Consider the following 20,227-nt stretch of genomic DNA (forward strand, 5'->3'; position numbering starts at 1 on the left):
CGCCCCGAAGAAGTCCTCGCAGCGGAACCACGGCGCCGGAGTTCCTACTAGGAGACTGCGCATGCGGCCCTGTGGGGGCGTGGCTTCCAGTGACGACGTCCAGGGGCGGGCTTTGTCCCAGCCAAATCCCATTGTCTTTTTTTTTTTTTTACAGGCTTGTAAGCAGGTCGTATTTTTTTTAATAACTTCATTGAGATGTAATTTAAACATCATAAAATTTGCCCATTTTCAGTGTACTATTTATTTATTTGTTTGTTTGTTTGTTTTTGTGTTGTTTTTTTTTTATTAAGGGGGGATGTTGCAGAGGGCGAGGGGCGAGAAAGTCTCTAGAGGTGCCTGGAATAAGCTCCGTGTGTGTGTGTGTGTGTGTGTGTGTGTGTGTGTGTGTGTGTGTGTGTGTATATTTATGTACATAAGACTGTGGAAGTTACTACAATAAACGGTTAGCAGTGATTTTCCTCTGGGCGGTAGAATTACAAATGGTTTTTCTTTTCTTTGATTTTCAACAATAAACATGTTCATAAAAAAAGAAGTAAAAATAGCTAACACTTATAGAATGTTTACTATGTGCCAAATACTGCTAAATTCTTTTACGTGAATGTATTAATTTAATCCTCACAGGAACCCTCACAGAAGTAAAATTACTATCTTTTAAAATATATATATTTTATTGATTTTTTTTTTACAGAGAGGAAGGGAGAGATATACATCGATCAGCTGCATCCTGCACACTCCCCACGGGGAATGTGCCGGCAACCAAAGAACATGCCCTGGAACCCTTCAGTCCGCAGGCGGATGCTCTATCCACTGAGGCAAACCGGTTAGAGCTATCATCTTTTTACAGATACTGACGCACAGAGGGGTCGGAAGATCACAGAGACAGTTAATAAGGCAGGGGAGCCAGGGCCATTACGAAAGTAGGGCGGAGGCTTTCTAGAAACTTCTCTCATTTTTGCTTCTGGACATATTACTCTTAAATGCAGCTTGTGGTTACTTCCTCTAGACAACTTTCCCTAAACATCAGCTCCTCTGTGAAACCCTCTTGCATTGCCCATCCTCCTTCATAGAGATTTGCTCCTTCTATATCAACACTTTCTACTTGCAACAGAGTTGTAGTTGTACAATGAGGTATGTTCAATTGTCCTTTTTTACCCATTTAAAATGGACAGTTCACTGTTAATTCATTAATAGTGTTGTGTAATCATCACTACTGTATGTTCCCAAAGCTTTTTATGGGCTCAGACAGAAACTCTGCACCCATTAAGCAATAACTCCCCATTTCTCTATCCCTAGTCCTTGGCAACCTCTCCTCTATTTACTGTCTCTATAAATTTGCCTAATCTTCATATTTCATATATGTTGCTATATACAATATTAGTCCTTTTGTATCTGGCTTATTTCCCTTAGCATACTGCTTTCAAGGTTCATCTATATGGAAGCATGTTTCAGGACTTCATGATAGCTTAATAATGTTTTGTTGTAGGTCTATACCATATTTTGTTTATTAATTTTTCTGCCAATGAACAATTGGGTTGTTTCCACCTTTTGGCTATTGTGAATACTGCTGCAGTGAACATTGACACACAAGGATATAATTTTCAATTCCTTGGTATATGCCTAAGAGTGAAATTTCTGGGAAAGATGAAAATTCTATGTTTACCTTTTTGAGGAATCACCAACTGTTTTCCACAAGGGCTGCACCATTTTACATTCCCATTGTAAGGTATTAAGGTTCCAATTTCTTCACATCCTTGCCAACACTTGTTATTTTCCTTCTTTAAAGTATAGCTTCAGATCTCTTTTAATGGTGGTTGTGATGGTGGCAAGTTTCATACCCTGATTTTAGATGCTATCTTATGAATGAAGAACATCTACTGCCACTTTATTGTTATTTTGTAGATTAGCGATTTTCAACCTTTTTCATCTCATCGCACACATAAACCAATTACTAAAATTCTGCAGCACACCAGAATTTGTGGCCAATCTGACCAAAAAAATTGGTATAATTTTTATTTATTTACAAAAAATAAGAGTAATTACCTACCCTTTTTGCTCCAAAGTGACTTTTTAAAAAAAAAAAAAGTTAGGTGCCTATACTTGTATATAAGGATTCCCAAGAGGTAATCAATCAGATGCACCTTTATTATGTGATGTGACCATTAGAAGCAACTCTATTACATGACCTATATATTTATGGTTCAAGACATGGCATTCACACTAGACAGCTATTGTGGTGTTGGCTATTGTCATTTAAAAATATTTTATTAAAAAATATATATATAGCCTAGCTGGTGTGGATCAGTTGTTGGGTGTAGACCTATGAACCAGGAGGTCACGGGTCCATTAATGTCAGGAAATCGCCAGGTTTCAGGGTCCAGTGGAAGATGTGCAGGAGGCAACGAATCAATGATTCTCTCTCATCATTGATGTTTCTCTCTCCCTCTCCCTTCCTCTCTGAAATCAATAATACATACATATATTTTGTTATTGCCCTGGCCAGTGTTCTCAATGGTAAGTGTCAGCCTGAACTCGGAAGGGTCTCCAGTTCAGTTCCTCGTCAAAAGCATGTACCTGGGTTGCAGGTTTGATTCCCAGCCCCAGTTGGGGTGCTTTCGGGAGGCAACCATCTATGTGTCTCTCACATTGATGTTTTTGTCTCTCTCTCTCTCTCTCTCTCTCTCTCTCTCTCTCTCCCTGTCCCATGCTCTCTAAAAATCAATGGAAAAATATCCTCCCATGAGGATTAACAAAATATCTTTGATTTTTTTTAGAGAGAGAGGAAGAGAGAGAGAGCAACATAGATGTAAGAGTGAAACATCAATCAGCTGCCTCCTGCATGCCCCTATCAGGGATAGAGGCTGCAATCTGGCCATGTGCCCTGGCCAGGATTTGAACTAGCAACCTTTAAAAAAAAAAAATACATTAAAAAAAAATATCCAGCCCTAACTGGTTTGGCTCAGTGGATAGAGCATCAACCTGCGGACTCAAGGATCCCAGGTTCGATTCTGGTCAAGAGAATGTACCTTGGTTGCAGGCACATCCCCCGTAGGGAGTGTGCAGGAGGCAGTTGGTTGGTGTTTCTCTCCTATCGATGTTTCTAACTCTCTCTCCTTCTCCCTTCCTCTCTGTAAAAAATCAATAAAATATATTTAAAAATAAAAATAATAAATAGATTATATATATATATATATATATATATATATATATATATATATATATATATATTGTTGATTTTACAGAGAGGAAGGGAGAGGAATAGAAATTTAGAAACATCAATCAGGCTGCCTCCTTCACACCCCGTACTAGGGACTGAGCCTGGAACCAAGGTACCTGCCCTTGACTAGAATTGAACCCAGTCTACAGGCCAACACTCTATCCACTGAGTCAAACCGGTCAGAGCAAGACTGGTACTTTAGTTAAAATACAATAAAATGTGGCAATGTCATTTTGCTAGAAAACTTTCTGAGAGCTTATTCTCAATTTCTGTACTTATATTGTGCTGAGCAGGCAATAATAAACCATTTACAAATGGGCACCAGTTGCAGTCCAAATATAGTTAAAAGGGTCTTCTCCATCACGGTCATAGGAATTATGGATTCTTTTCATCTTTTTATGGTTTTCTTTTTTCCATTTAAGTCCTTGAACCATTATGTCTTTTTTTCCTGGTATAAGATATGAAGTATGTATTTAACTTTGTTTTTGTTGTTGTTGTTTATGCCGTAGAGGCTACATAATTGTCTCAAACCATTTATTTATTTATTTATTTATTTATTTATTTATTTAATATTTTATTGATATTTTACAGAGAGGAAGGGAGAGAGATAGAGAGCTAGAAGTCGATGAGAGAGAAACATCAACCAGCTGCCTCTTGCACACCCCCTACGGGAATGTGCCCGCAACCAAGGTACACGCCCTTGACCGGAATCGAACCCGGGACCTTTCAGTCCGCAGACTGACGCTCTACCACTGAGCCAAACTGGTTTCGGCTCAAACCATTTATTGAATAAAACCCACCTTATTTTCACCAATTGGAAATGCCACCTTTATTGAAGACTAAATGCCTACATGTATTTTGTTCTATTTGGGAAGTTTTCTTGTTTTCCACTGGTTTGTGGGATTAGGTACTAGCACCTAACGGTTTTAATTAGTAAGGTTTTGTAGTATGTTGACTACTTGGGTAGGCATTTTTAGAAATATTTTCTTGTTAATTATTCCATAAAAATTTTAGATATGGTTCATCTAATTCCAAAACAAAATCCTGTTCGCTGAAACCAGTTTGGCTCAGTGGATTATAGGGTCCCAGGTGCGATTTCGGTCAAGGGCATGTACATTGGTTGCAAGCTCATCCCCAATAGGGAGTGTGCAGGAGGCAGCTGATCGATGTTTCTGACTCTCTATCCCTCTCCCTTCCTCTCTGTAGAAAATCAATAAAATATATATATATATATTTTAAATCCTGTTTGTGTTTTTATTGGGATCTCATCAAACATCTATCTTAATGATGCCGAGTCTTGCTAGGCAAGAATATAGTTTATGTTTCTGTTTCTTCAAGTCTTTTTTCTGTGTTCTTCTGTAGAATTAAACTTTTTTCTTCACATATCAATAGATTGTGCATAGTTAATGTAAAATTTATTCCTAGGAATTTTTAATTGACTTATAAATGGGGTCTTCCATTATATCTTTTTTAAAAATATATTTTATTGATTTTCCACAGAGAGGAAGGGAGAGGGGTAGAGAGCTAGAAACGTCGATGGGAGAGAAACATCGACCAGCTGCCTCACCAGGGATGTGCCCGCAACCAATGTACATGCCCTTGACCGGAATCAAACCTGGGACCCTTCAGTCCGCAGACTGACACTCTACCCACAGAGCCAAACCAGTTCGGCTATATCTTTAAAAAAAAAAAAAATATTTATGTATATATATATATATATATATATATATATATATATATATGAATAAAATTGATTTCAGAGTGGAAGGAAGGGAGAGGGAAAGAGAAAGGAACATCAGTGAGGAGAGTTAATCAGGATCGGCTGCCTCCTGCACGCCCACTGGGGATCCCACACCCAGGCATGTGCCCCGGCCGAAATTGAACCTAGGACCCTTCAGTCCATAGGCCAATGTTCTATCCATTGAGCCAAACCGGATAGGGCCCATTATATCTTTTTTATTCATTATATCTTCGAATTATTGTCACCCTAAGATTCTGAAAAGGTCTTTGCGGAATAGTCTACCACAAATAATCTTGAGGATTACTCACCTAGACTAGGAAATACCGTAGTTCTCAACCTTGCTTTCCCTTGTAACACATAGTGTAAGTGACCTTGACGTACACTAATCAATCAGGCAGGTGTTTCTTGTTTTTTAGGGACTCCAACAAAGACAACAGAGGTTGCAATTTATCAACACTTAATGGAAATTTGTGTATATCAGGCACTGTTTTAGGGGACAGAGACAACATGGTAACTAAGATAGTCTGAGTGTATGCCCTCCTGGAAGTTGATCGTATACTCTTAGCCAAACAGAGCAAATTCAGCAAATAATAGAATAATTATAAGGTCACAAAGTTTAAGGGGCTATGAGAGTGGAACAAAAATAATTTGTCAGGTGTTAACATCCATCAATAGCCATACCCAAGGCTCCAATTACCTCCCAAATAATATTCACAAGTTGTGGATCCAGCCCTGCCTTTCCTCTGAGTTCCTGGCCTGCCATTTCCTCTCCCCCATCAGAAGGTAGAACTTAATTCTCCTATCATTGGATCTGGACAGGCTTGTGTCTTGCTTGTAGCCAATAAACTACAATTGACATGGCTCTATGTGAAGTCCAAGACTAAGTCACATCAGGCAATGCAATGAGGCTCTGCCTTGCTCTTTGAAGCCTTCAGCTGCCATTCCACTGCAGCTTAAGTATTAACTATTTTAATGAACAACTAGAGGGCCCTGAGGCTGCCATGCTGTGAGGAAGCAGGAAGTAGCTCATGCAGAGACCACATGGATAGGCCGGAAGGCACCCAGTCAATGCCCAGGTGCTCTATCCCCTGGTGGTCCAGCTTGGTATTAGAGATGCCAACGTAGAAGAACCCAGCCAAACTCTTTCTGAATTCTTGACCCACATCTGTGAGAGATAATTAAATGACTGCTGTTCTTGTAAGCCATTAAATTTGGGAGTGATTTGTTTCATAGCAATAGTAACTGGAGCCTGGGCCACATGCTGTCCTACCACAGGGTTTTGTACATGCTTTCCACCCTACTTGGACTATAGAACACTTCCCACATCACTTTTGCCTGGTTACCTCCATCATTTCCTTTAAATCTTTGCTACCTTGCCGAAACTGTTTTGGCTCAGTGGATAGAGCATCAGCCTGCGGACTGAAAGGTCCTGTGTTTGATTCCAGTCAAGGGCATGTACCTTGGTTGCGGGCACATCCCCAGTAGTGGGTGTGCAGGAGGCAGCTGATCGATGTTTCTCATTGATGTTTCTGATTCTCTATCCCTCTCTCTTACTCTCTGTAAAAAAAAAAATCAATAAAATATATTAAAATAAATAAATAAATAAATAAATAAATAAATCTTTGCTACCTCTACCATGGTTCAGGATGCTAATAAAGACCCTCATAATGCTATGTACCTTTCCTTCCTGTGTTTATCATATTTACATTTGGAGATTTTTTTAAAAAAATATTTAAATATATTTTATTAATTTTTTACAGAGAGGAGAGAGAGGGATAGAGAGCTAGCAACATTGATGGAGAGAAACATCGACCAGCTGCCTCTTGCACACCCTCTACTGGGGATGAGCCCTTAACCAATGTACATGCCCTTGACCAGAATTGAACCTGGGACCTTTCAGTCCACAGACGGACGCTCTATCCACTGAGACAAACCGGTTTCGGCTGGAGATTTTTTTGTCCTTCGGTGAGTTTTCAGCTCCATAGACCATCCTTAGTCCATGCAGTTACTCAGTAGGCCAGGCATTGCAAACTTAAATGTCAACACAAAGAGAAAAGTAACATAAAGGGGAGACATGGGCAGGTTAGGGCCTGCGGTAAAATGAAAAGAATATGTCTGTCTTCAGGGAGCAGCTGCCACTCACATGCTCTGTGCAGCCAAATCTGCCTCATTTTAAAAGAGACGATACAAACCCAGATTATTATGTAAGTGTTAGAGTGATAGCAACTAATTAAAACTAAAAACACAGTAGAAAAAAGAAAAACAACACCCTAAAATTTAATAGTCCTTCTTTTTGAAAATGACTCTGAACTTTTACTTTGTATAATCAAGGAATAGTAATTAGAGGCATAGGTTAGCCGTGAGGCTGGTGGGGTTCAGGAGTGGGTCACTTAGATTTGTTTTCTCTATTTGTACCTAGAGACTGTCTGTCATATTCTCTTCCAAGGGCATGAAGACTTTTTAAAAATATATATATTATTGATTTTTTACAGAGAAGAAGGGAGCGGGATAGAGAGTTAGAAACATAGATGAGGGAGAATCATCAATCAGCTGCCTCTTGCACACCCCCCTACTGGGGATGTGCCCTTAACCAATGTACATGCCCTTGACCGGAATCGAACCTGGGACCTTTCAGTTCACAGACCGATGCTCTATCCACTGAGCCAAACCAGTTTCGGCTAGATTTTTTTATTCTTGCCAAATAATAAAAGACATATTTATTTTTCTTTAGGAAGAAGACGGAAGTAAGAAACTGTGACGATGAAGTTACACTAAATTCTGTGTGTTCCTTCCTAGAAGATAAATTATATATGTTTGTAACAAGGAATGGTACATGCAAAGCTCATAAAAGCCCTGTGAGGTATATCAATCAGGGGAAAGCAGATGTACAATCCTTAGTTCATCCTGGTTTGATGCCTGTGTCGGTGACCAGAGCTGTTTCATGCCTGAGGCACATAAAAAAAAAAAAAAAGCCCTGCGAGAAGTGATTTTTATCTAAAAATTATAGTTATTTATTGTATCTATTAGAAATAGGAAAAAAAGTGAACTATCAAAAATAAAAAAGTGAGCTATCAGCCATGAAAAGACATGGAGAAAACTTAAAAATGCATATTACTAGTGAAAGAAGCCAATCTTAAAGAACTATACTGGCCTATTCCAACTATGTATATGACGTTTGGAAAAGGCAAAACTATGGAGACAGTAAGATCAGTGGTTGGGAGGAGGGAGGGGAACAGCGTGCTGTAAGGATGCCTGACCCGTAGAACGGCAGGTGATCAATCACTAACCGGAGCAGACAGTAGCCTGAGTTGCTCAGAGCATCACACTCAGGACATCTCTACAGTAAGGAGAGACCTTTCATTCTTCAGATGGGGAAGATGCAACAGGGTATCAAGCTCTACAAATTCTTATGATCTCTGGGTAAGTTAGGAAATGGTTGTTTCTAATCATTTAACTAACGAGGAAACAGAGGTCCAACTGTATTGCGGTCCAAGTTATAAAATAAAATCCAAAGCCTGTATTTGAAAGAGAAAAAATAGAGGGACCTCCCCCTCAATGTATAGAATTAGGGAAGAATTTTTTTAAAAATATATTTTTTTATTGATTTTTTACAGAGAGGAAGAAGGATAGAGAGTTAGAAACACCAATGAGAGAAAATCATCCATCAGCTGCCTCTTGCACACCCCCTACTGGGGATGTGCCCTCAACCAAGGTACATGCCCTTGACTGGAATCGAACCTGGGACCTTTCAATCTGCAGGCCGACGCTCTATCCACTGAGACAAACTGGTTTTGGCATAAAATAAGGGAAGAATTTTAAGATTGGAAGACAAAAGCCCATCACCTGAACCCTCATGGGTGATAGTAAAATGGGTCAGAACACCACCTTCTACCGTTACACCTTTTAAGAGATTGTGTGATTGTACAGGGATCCCAGCCTTGGGTTTAGGGAAACACCTCCATGCCTGCTCCTTCACTTACATGATCTATGGAATCAGACTGCATGGAAGTTAGAAAGAAAAGCAATTGCCTTCAGCAGAGGGCTGGACAATGTTTGTTGTTTAGTACTGTCATGGCTGGTCACTCAGGAACAGTTAAAGTCCTTGGGCTGCTATTGGTGTCCTGTGATTCACTTTCAATGAGTTTACAAAGTCCTGGTCCACGGAAAGGAGTCCTCTGTGACTCGGGAAAAGTCCCAAAGCATTGTTTGGAGGGACCCCTTTAGCCACAGGACCTCATATTATGAATTTATACAAATTAAGCTATATTGCTTTGGAAAGATTGAACAATAGTTGGATTAAAAGAGAAGCAGAGCCGAAACCGGTTTGGCTCAGTGGATAGAGCGTCGGCCTGCGGACTGAAAGGTCCCAGGTTCGATTCCGGTCAAGGGCATGTACCTTGGTTGCGGGCACATCCCCAGGAGGGGGTGTGCAAAAGGCAGCTGATCCATGATTCTCTCTCACCCATGTTTCTCACTCTCTATCCCTCTCTCTTCCTCTCTGTGAAATATCAATAAAATATATTTAAAAAAAAAAAAAAAAAAAAAAAAAAAAAGAGAAGCAGAGACCAGCATGGCTCAGTAATTGAGCATTGACCTATGACTCAGGAGGTCACTTTTTATTTATTTATTTATTTTTTAATGTATTTGATTTTTAACAGAAAGGAAGGGAGAGAGTTAGAAATATTGATGAGAGTCATTGATCAGCTGCCTCTTGGATGCCCCATACTGGGGTTGTGCCTGCAACCAAGGTACATACCCTTGACTGGAATTGAACCCTGAACCCTTCAATCTGCTGATGCTCTATCCACTGAGCCAAACTGGTTTCAGCAGGAGGTCATGTTTTTTGTTTTGTTTTTAATATATTTTATTGATTTTACACAGAGAGGAATTGAGAGGGAGTTAGTCGATGAGAGAGATACATCAACCAGCTGCCTCTTGTACAACCCCCACTGGGGATGTGGCTCAGTGGATAGAGAGTTGGTCTGTGGACTGAAGGGTCCCGGGTTCGATTCTGGTCAAGGGCATGTACATTGGTTGCGGGCACATCCCAGTGGGGGGTGTGCAGAAGGCAGCTGATCGATGTTTCTCTCTTATGGATATTTCCAACTCTCTATCTCCCTTCCTCTCTGTGAAAAATCAATTTTATATATATATATATATATATATATATATATATATATATATATATATATATATGTGGGGAAGCAGGAGGAGGCTTGGGCATCTGTGGTCCTTCAGTTTCCTGGGCCTCTCACAATGCTGCATTCATTATTCTTTGTTGTGTGATTCTAGAGGTCCAAGATTCCCCACCCCAAACCTCAATCTGCCCTATAAGATGGCTGCTAAAATAACTTTTTGTCTGTCTAGAATTGGGTGAGAGAAATAGTAATTTGGCACTTTTTGCCCTTTAACTCACTATAAAAGTTACTGACTTTATTTTTGTGTTTAACCCCCTATTAGAACGTAAGCTCCTTGAGGGCAGGAATTTTTGTCTTTCTCTTTACCACCACACTGTATTGTCAGCTCTTTGCATACAGCAGGCGTTTAATAAACATTTACGAAAGGAGGAATTGAGGGATGGTGGAAAAGAAGGAACCTAGAGGGGGGAGAAGGATTGAGAGGAAAACCGGAAGAAAGAACGCAGCTAGGAAAAATAAAGGCCCCGCCCTTCTTCTCAAGAGCAGCCCCGACCCATCTCCCAGCCGAACTACAACTCCCAGCAGCTCCCAGCGCCGAGGGCGGGACTAGGCGGCCCCGCAAAACCGGGCCCCAGCCCGCTGGGCGGCCGGCGTGCCTTGCGAGCGCCGGCGCCGGCGCCGCCGCAGAGCCCGCTGGAACTTGTGGTCCCGACCGCGGGCGGGGGAGGGGCCGACAGGGAGGCGGGCAGGGGCTGGGGGGCGGGCACAGGCCCCTCCCCCGTCACTTCCTGCCGGGCTGCGGGCGCCGGAGCGGCTCTTCAGCGTTTGCGCCCGCGGTGGCCGCGTCAGATTCGGCTCCCCCTTCCTCCGGACTCCCCCCCGGCCCGGCGGCGCCGGCTTCCTCCGCGGCCACTCCGCCTCTTCCCTCCCGCCGTCCCTTCCTCCTCTCCCTCCTTCCTTCCTTCTCCCCCTCCTTGTCGTTCGCCGCCCAGGACCGCCGGTCGGGGGACAAGCTCCAGGCAGCAGCCAGGTGAGGCAGCCGCCGGGGCCTGACGGGGCCCGCGCCGGGGCCGCGCCGCGGGGAGGTGGGCGGCGAGTGGGGGCCTAGGCCTCGGCGGGACCGCGCGCCCCGCCTCCTCCCCCGGGCCTCTCCCAGGCTGCGGCGGGACCTTCGCGGACGGAGGCTCCTCCCGCGCCCCCCAGCGTCGGGGCGCCCCGCGGCCTGGACCCGGGTGGCTCCCAGTCCCTCCGCCCCTTGTGGGGGCCAGAAACAGGTGCCACGCCGTCTTCTTTCCTCATTCCTCCTCGCGCGCGGGGTGCGGAGGCTGCTCCCGGGCCGGAGACCCGGGGTCCCCGCGTCAAGCCCCCCGAGGGACCGGAGCGCCTGAGAGAACCCGGCCGGGGCCGGGGCACAGTAGTTGGGAGCACCGCCGCTCAGGTGTCCGACGCGGGCAGGAGTCCCACCTGTGCCTTTTTTAAGGCAAATCACTTAAACTCCCTGTGTCTTAGTTGGGGGAAAAAAAAAAGGGGTGGGGGGCCTAATATGAGGTCCCGGCCTCTTAAGGTTGTTAAGGTTCCGTGTGAATTGGGGCGTATAAAAGCGCTTATCAAAGTGCCAGACCCACTCGGCGTGTCCCCATAAACCATCTGCATAATTTATTAGCGTGATATTACGGTAAGCCATAACTTCGTGGGTCGAGTGGACCAGAAGTTGACCTCCCTCCTCCTCCCTGTTGGGGTTTCCTGAGAGGCAGACGTGTCCAGCATGCCCCCTTGCAGCGCCGATTTATTTATTTATTCGGGGAGTTATAATAATATCGGGAAGGAGTGTCCATTTATTTAATCGGGACGCTCTGTGAGCAGGCAGTCTGCAAAAGATGCTGTTCTTGCCATCTCCTCGGCCGAGCCAACGGCAGGATTGTCACCAGCTCCCTGTTTTCCTGCCATCACCAGGCTTCTTGTTGTCATTCCATTCCCGGGAAAGTTGCTGGCAGAAGCTTTTCCTTGAGTTCAGCAAACCTCTTTGGAGTTCTTGCTGCGTGTCAGGCTCTGGAGGGGGTGGGGTGTGTGTGTGTGTGTGTGTGTGTGTGTGTGTGTGAAGCTGGAAAATGTCTGTCTGTCCTTTCTTGCGCTATATCTCTAACTTCTAACTTTTTTTTTCGCTGCAGCTGTGCTTTTTTATTCCCTCGTCCTTGTTGGCCGACTTTCCTTTTAAGCCCTTGCCCCACCTCCGTGTCGCAGTATTGCTTATGTGGAAGTTTTCTTCTTCTGTTCCGGCGAAGATGTGTGCCTCAGTCTGTTCTGCCCCTGTTCTTTGGCTTGTGGGGACATTTTTAAGGTCACTCTTGCATTCTGCCTGTAGCTTTCATTGTTTGGACGGTGATGGGAATAGTTAAACCAGATTTTTATTTATTTTTTATTTTTTAGTTGATTTTGGGCTCTCAGGAATCGTGGTGCTTGCCAAATGTAAATTACATTGCTGCTTGTTGAAGTGAAAACTAAAAATACAGTTGGATTGTACAGGGAGCAGTTTTCAGTCATCCTGGTGACAGGTGGGATTTACAAAACAGCAACTCTAAGAAATACCGAGTTTCTCTTAATTCTGTACTTAGTGGTTTAGGTGTACCTTTCATTAAGGAAATGTAATTTACGGAGGTTCACATTTACAAATGACTAGGGTGTGTGTGTGTGTGTGTGTGTGTGTGTGTGTGTGTGAGAGAGTGTGAGTGTGTGTGTGTGAGTGTGTGAGTTCTAGTCAGTGATCCTCCTGTACTCTAGGTAGATTTTCTTACTGAACTTAAAACTTTTAATTTACACCCACCTCTCAATAACTCACGATGCAAAGTGGCCTCTCTGTTTTTGACTTTTTCTTAGAACTTTCTGACATAGTCTTACCATCATTTCTAGTTTAAAATCTTTGTTTGGATGACTCTTAAAAATACCCAAATAAACAACTATATAAGCAAAAGAAGACATAGCAATGTTTTCTGCCACATCACAAATTGTAATATTTGGGAAAAGTTTTAATACTGCAATAGGTAACCTACTTTAAAAAGAAACAAAACTTTTTATTATGGAAAACATAACAAAACTCAAGTAGTATGGTGAATCTCCATATATTGGTCACTCAGCTTTGACAGTTGATAAATTATAGCTGGGTCAACTAGGTTATTTTGAAATAAATCCTAAACATATAATTTTACCAGATTGCCCCAGACTCTTAATCTGTCACAAAATTTACTTTTAGTAGCATCACAGTGCTTATTTTGTTTGTTGGGCTTCTGTTCTTTATATGATTACTATACAGTGGGGAAAAAAATAGCAACCAAATTAGCTCGATTCAGTGCTTTCCTCCTCCCTTCAAAGTTATATCCAAAGTTAAACTTCTTTGCTTCTTTGTGTGCAAAAGCAACAATTCTTGAGCTATTAATGATTGTAATTGAAAAGCAATCAGAAATACAGATATCCCTAATCCTGTTTTGGTGGAGAGACCTACCTGTTAAATCACTTTTTATGGAGGATAGCTTTGTATCAAAGTTAAACAACAGTTAATAATTCATAATAGCTTTCAAAGTTTCTTTACAGTTCTTGTGTAAATATGCTGCTATTACCTTAGGTTAAGGATTAAGCAAAGGATATTTGATTTCAAAACTGTTGTAGAATTATTTTCCAAAGACCCCATCTTCCCATCTGCTGTATTTATAAACAAATTTAGTAAATGTGAATTCATTGCATAGATATTCAAGTTTTTCTTTCTTGCTTAAAGGAAGTCTGTCCTAGAATGGAAGTTGACAGGAATATTGTTTGTCATTATTAATTTTCACATTTCTGGTCATGAACAGTTTCCAGCTTTTAGACCTGTAACAGAGTTGTTTCAGTTATGTAGGTTTATTTTTGAACTTGATCAGGTATGGCAAAAATGTGTGTTATGTTTCAGTTATTACAACCTGAGAGATGGGGAGGGATATGCATACCTCTTAAAATTAACTTAGGGGGATAATCTAATTTGGTGTCTAAGAAAGAACACAAAATGTATTTTATTTAAAAAAAATGCTTAGGCCCTAGCCGGTTTGGCTCAGTGGATAAAGCGTTGACCTGTGGACTGAAGGGTCCTGTGTTTGATTCCAGTCAAAGGCACATGCCCAGGTTTCGGGCTCCATCCCCCATAGGGGCTGCAGGAGGCAGCTGATTGATGACTGTCATCATTTATATTTCTGTCTTTCTCTCCCTCGCCTTTCCTCTGTGAAATCAATAAACATATATTTTAAAAAAAAAAATGCTTAGTACTTCCTAGTTAGCTTAAAGTAAAACTTTTATGTTTTTGGAATTGTTATTATAAATACTGTACAGTTTATTCAGGCTATCGTTCTCTTTTAAAATCCAGCCAGAAAGCTCTTTTACACACAGGTTATCTTAAGTTTAAAAATGAGCATGACTCAGAATTCCTTCCCCTCCTCCAATTCTGAAGTCCAACCATTAACATTATTCTGGGTGTAATCATTAAACATGAGAATATCCTGTGCTACTTCATCCAGAGTCTCTTCCCCCATAAAACCATGAAGAAGTATTTAATAGAGGCATAGAGTGGGTCTCAGCTTACAGGGCAACTTTCTCTGATGCCCTTTTACTGGATGGAGTGAGAGTGAAACTTACCGGTATAAGTATGAAACGTTCATGAAAACGGTATCTTTTTGTGGGATGTCAAGGGCCTTGTTTTTATTAGCCTCCAAACCGGATCATATTTCACGTCCAACTTAGTGACACAGAATTGCTCAATTTGGGGAAATGTAAACTCCTCCCTCACATGAGGAGCTTTGGCCTTGCTCTCATTTTGGATTTTGGAGCCTTCAGAAGTTTTTAGAGAATTTTATGACAGGTTTTGTTCTCCACTAGACCTATGACAGGTTATTTTAAATTAACTTGTGGAGGTGGAGACTTTTGTGGTTAAAATACTCTGGTACAATTTTCTACTTGAACTTTTCCTTAATAAAACTATCAAAATTAAGACTATATAGCATTTATGCCATCCTGAAAAATATAATTCACAAGTTAGATATTGAACTATGAGAAGACATGGTTGCTATGGTTATTTTTACTGAATATTTCATTATGAAAAATTACAAATATATAATAAAATTTAAAGAATTTTAGTGTCACCTCTGTATCTGTCACTCTGTGCCATTAACATTTTACTACCCTTGCTTTATCACCTCTCTTCTACTTGTCCATCTCTTTTAAATGTTTTTTTTATTGATTTCAGAAAGAGGAAGGGAGAGGGAGAGATAGAAATATCAATGATGAGAGAGAATTATTGATAAGCTGCCTCCTGCATACCCTCCCCTGGGGATTGAGCCCACAACCCGGGCATGTGCCCTAACCCAGAATTAAACTGTGACCTCTTGGTTTCTGGGTCAATGCTCAACCCCTGAGCCATACTGACTGGGTCAGAACTAAGCCTTTTTTTAAAAAAAAATGTATTTTTATTTATTTCAGAGAGGAAGGGTCGGGGGAGAGAGAAACATTAATGATGAGAGAGAATCACTGATTTGGCTGCCTAGTGGGGACCTAGGCTGCAACCTGGGAATGTGCCCTTGACCAGAATTGAACCCGGGACCCTTCAGTAAATGCACTATCTACTGAGCCAAACTAGCTAGGGCCAGAACTCTTTGCTTTTTTTTTTTTTTTTTTAACATATTTTATTGATTTTTTACAGAGAGGAAGGGAGAGAGATAGAGAGCTAGAAACATCGATCAACCGTCTCCTGCACACCCCCCACTGGGGATGTGCTCGCAACCAAGGTACATGCCCCTGACCGGAATCGAACACGGGACCCTTCAGTCCGCAGGCCGACGCTCTATCCACTGAGCCAAACTGGTTTCGGCAACTCTTTGCTTTTAAAGGAAATTGTTTAATGAACCAAGATGTGCATATCGATAAATCAAGTATTAAAACCTTGAATAGCTGAAACCGGTTTGGCTCAGTGGATGGAGCGTCGGCCTGTGGACTGAAGTGTCCCAGGTTCAATTCTGGTCAGGGGCATGTACCTTGGTTGCAGGCACGTCCCCAGTGCGGGGTGTGCAAGAGGCAGCTGATCTATGTTTCTCTCTCATCGATGTTTCTAACTCTCTATCCCTCCTCTCTCTTCCTCTCTGTGAAAAATCAATAAAAAAATATATATATAAATAAATAAAACCTTGAATAATGTTGACCAAATCCTATGTTTTTACCTACTACGGAGAGGATTATAATATATAGCTGTGTTTATTTTATTCTTTTATTTATGTATTTTTTAGCTATGTTGATTTTAAATACTACCAGGTGCATAGTTTGCCTACTATCTGTTTTGCTCACAACTTAATGCTCTAAACTAAAAATACCTTACCAAAGAATATAATTATTTTTAAATAATAAAATTGTGAAATTATTGCAAATAGCTTAATTTATTTTAAAAATATCTATGTTCCCATTGTAGTGAATAAGGTTGATGTAAAAGTGATTTATGTCACCAGGAAAGTGGAGATAGAAGCAAATTATCTGCAGACTTAATTGTTTTCCAGAATTACACACATTCATTTATTTGTTAAAGGAGTATATTCAGTGTGCTCCCTCAAAATATATTTAATGAAAGCAAAAGCAGGGAAATATATCCAAGAAAGTATTTGCTTTCAATTAAAAATTAGTTTTTTAAATATTACATCTGTGGCTCACCTGTTTCTGCTTAATATGGAATCTGATTGGGAGTGGTGTGATGATGGCTTTGAGTTTATAACAGTAATCGAAGCAAAACAGGCCATTTTATTATAATATGATGTGGAGGTCGTAATTGTCCTAGATGTTTGTTTTTGTCTTGTCTATGAGGTGACAAACTAAGAAAATCTATTTAAGTGCCCTAGGGTCTTTTCTCTAAATCAGATTGTCTCTCTTTGTTGTAGCTTTTAGAACTGGTTGCCCAGTGAGTAGGTTGATTTTTAGTCAACATGTTTTCTCTTTCCATTTATTGTATAATTTTATAAGTGGTATGTACCTATAAGTTTATATTTATAGATGTTTATGTCACTGAGCACAGGATTAGTGGATTTGCTGGATAATAATATTTGCTGTTCTTTCTTACCATGCAGCAGGTTAAAATTATCGAGTGAAGGTTATTTGATGCAGGAAAGGAATCTAAAAGGTCAGATTGAATTTATCTAATAATATAAAAGCTGCTGTTTATCCAGCTCTTACTTTGTGCCAAGAGTTGAAGTAGACACTGTCTGTTGTGTGAGAGACATTGATTGTTGCCTCCTTCAGGCATTCCCAAAGTGGGGGGGTAGGTGTTTTAATTATGTCTTAATTAATTGATTATTTATTTAGATTTAGTGGGATAAATATAGGTGATTAGGAGTTAGCAATAATGGTTTATTTCTTGGTGTTTTAATGTTTAGACAGTTGAGCCGAATTAGAACACATGACATACAAGATAGAATTAGTATGTAATTATATACTAGTTTGTTTGTTTGTTTATTTTTAGTGGGTTTTAGGCTCTACGGCGATGTACACTGAAGGTTAGAAGATGAAAATAGAGATAGGCAGGCGGCTGCAGTTGGTTCAGGCTCACACAGCAGAGCAATCAGGGGCTTGTTTTTTGAGCGATGTGGAGTTGTTTTCTTATTGGGCAGGAGACTATAATTGAAGATGGTCTTGGGGTTATAGATTGTGGTAAATAAGTTGTGTTTTTATTAGTGTGGGCTAGATGGTGTGTTTTATGTTAGGAGTAGGGTGTTTGCACTTTAAGGGCGCAGAGCTTTTACATCAAGATACTGGAGTGTTTATTAATTTTGGAAGTTAGAGTATTGGGGGTTTCCATACAGCAAACATTTCACACAATAATTATTTCATGCATTAGAAGGGTTATATTATTATAACAGTAGGGAACCAGCAACTGAGGTATGTGCCCTTGAGTGGAATTCAGGGAATCAAACCTGAGACTCTTTTTTTAAAAAAAAAAAATTTTATTTTTTTACAGAGAGGGATAGAGAGTCAGAAACATGGATGAGAGAGAACCACCAATCAGCTGCCTCCTGTACACTCTCCACTGGGGATGTGCCCACAACCAAGGCACATGCCCTTGACCAGAATCGAACCTGGAACCCTTCAGTCCGCAGGCCACTGAGCCAAACTGGTTTCGGCCAAACCTGAGAGTCTTTAGTGTGCAGGCTGATGTTCTAAACATTGTGCAGCACTGGCCAGGGCTACAGTTTATTTTGTTTGTTGTGATAGATTGCTGCAGTCAAATTAAACTGAAATTTTAAGCTGATTCAAAAGTTGGGGAAGTACTATGTAGTAAATGGGGAGGAGGATGTTTCGGTAACTTTTTGTGTTGAAGGCGGCTTTACTCTACTGCTATAATCCTTCATGAAGTTTGTTAAAAAATGATTGATTAACTGTATACACCAGGTTGTTGCTAAGAAAATTAACTTTAAAAAAATATATATTTTCATTGATTTCAGAGAGGAAGGGAAAAGGTGAGAGATAGAAACATTGGGGATTGAGCCCGAAACTTGGGCATGTGCCCTTGACTGAGCCTGGAACCCTTCAGTCCACTTCATCCACTGAACCAAACCAGCTAGGGCAGAAAATTAGTTTCTTTAGAATTATAGTATTCTGCTTAATTGGAAGTGAGTTAAATAAGCTTCTAGTTAACTTTATAGGTTTAAGTGGTGATTGCTCTTTTTGCTTCCCAGCCATTTCTGATATCCATTTCTTGGCTAATAGTATTAGGAATACTTACTGTAATGTTCTGTTTTGTGTAGACTGCATCCTGAACAATTTCTTTGAATCAGTGATCTTCTGAATAAGAAGCCTCTTTGGTTGTCCACCCAGGTAGTAGTCATCTCTTATTGTTAGCTTTAAAATGCTAGATCAAGGAAATTAAATCTGCTTTTGGATTGGGGTTTTAGTGAGAGATGCTGTATGAGTTTCCATTCTGTGTTTAACCTTTTCTCAAGCAACTGTGTAGTCTAAAATGACATATGTGTGTCTCATTAATCATGAAAAGGTGTTGGAATATGTTTTTTTCTGGGGATGAAATGAGCAGATAATACTTCTTAAATTGTTACTGTAATGGTTCCCCTCAGGCATAGCTTAATTAAATCTTGTCTGATTCTCACGTTTTTGCTTTTTTATTTTTTATTAATCCTCACCCAAGGATATTTTTTCATTGATTTTTAGAGAGAGTGGAAGGCAGAGGGAGAGACAGAGAGAAACATTGATGTGAGAGAGATACATCCATTGGTTGCCTCCTGCATGCATCCTGACCAGGGCCTGGGAACCTGTAACCACGGTAAGTGCCCTTGACTGGATTCGAACCTAGGACCCTTTAGTCTGCAGGCTGATGCTCTATTCACTGAGCCAAACCGGTCAGGGCACGTTTTTGCTTTTTCATGCTTTAGATAGATTAAAATTAACTGATGCATGAATTTTCTACCTTTGCAGATTCCAACCTGATAGAAATAATAAGTCTGATTATGCTTAGATGCTTATGTTCTTTGTTGCACAATTTAACCAGCCTCATTAAGGCTTCATGACCCTTTACCTAGATGACAGTCAAATATAGTTAAGTCAATAGTTTTCTTCTGGTTTGTGAAAGAGTGAACCTTTCTAGTCTGGAACATTTAGACTAGCTACTAATTTACCTTTTAACTGAGAATTTATCAATATAAGCACCAAACATAAAAACAAAACAAAACACTCTTTTTGAAAGGATGAGGTTCTTTTTAAGTTTGCTACATTTTCTTTCTTTTCTTTGAATGTGATTTATTAATATCATTTTATGTATTGTATACTATATATCCTAAAAAAGTGGTAGTTTAACAGCTAACTGTGGTATGACATGTCACTTTATAAGCATTTTATTTACATTATGAGTCATTCACTCAAGATTCATCTGATTATTGTTTTATAAAATCATGAAATTGGTGGAGGTAATATCATTTAATACATTAAAAGATTAAGGCCTACAAGAGTAACTTGGTCAGGATTATTCATCTGAGCACTAGAGTTTGGGACCCAAAACCTCAGACCCCCAATCAAGAGCTTTACCCACCATACCCAGGCAACCATGTGCTAGCTGGTTTGCCCTTATCCTAAATCAGC

The 20,227-nt window shown here is 40.6% G+C and overlaps 1 protein-coding gene across 7 annotated transcripts in view; it reads left to right on the forward strand.

Moving 5' to 3' along the window:
• The first annotated feature begins 10,849 nt into the window (after nucleotides 1-10,849).
• The window catches only part of STAU1 (staufen double-stranded RNA binding protein 1), a 73,036-nt gene continuing 63,658 nt past the window's right edge, over nucleotides 10,850-20,227 (forward strand). For 2 of the 7 annotated variants that reach the window (XM_084887097.1, XM_084887100.1), the window contains exon 1: nucleotides 10,850-11,123. The gene's annotated coding sequence lies outside the window, so the exon portion shown is untranslated. The remainder of the gene's footprint in view (nucleotides 11,124-20,227) is intronic. The other 5 variants (XM_084887094.1, XM_084887102.1, XM_084887101.1 and 2 more) reach the window with 4 other exon arrangements.

Source organism: Pipistrellus hanaki (assembly GCF_964339955.1).
Source record: "Pipistrellus hanaki genome assembly, chromosome: 6".
NCBI lineage: Eukaryota > Metazoa > Chordata > Mammalia > Chiroptera > Vespertilionidae > Pipistrellus > Pipistrellus hanaki.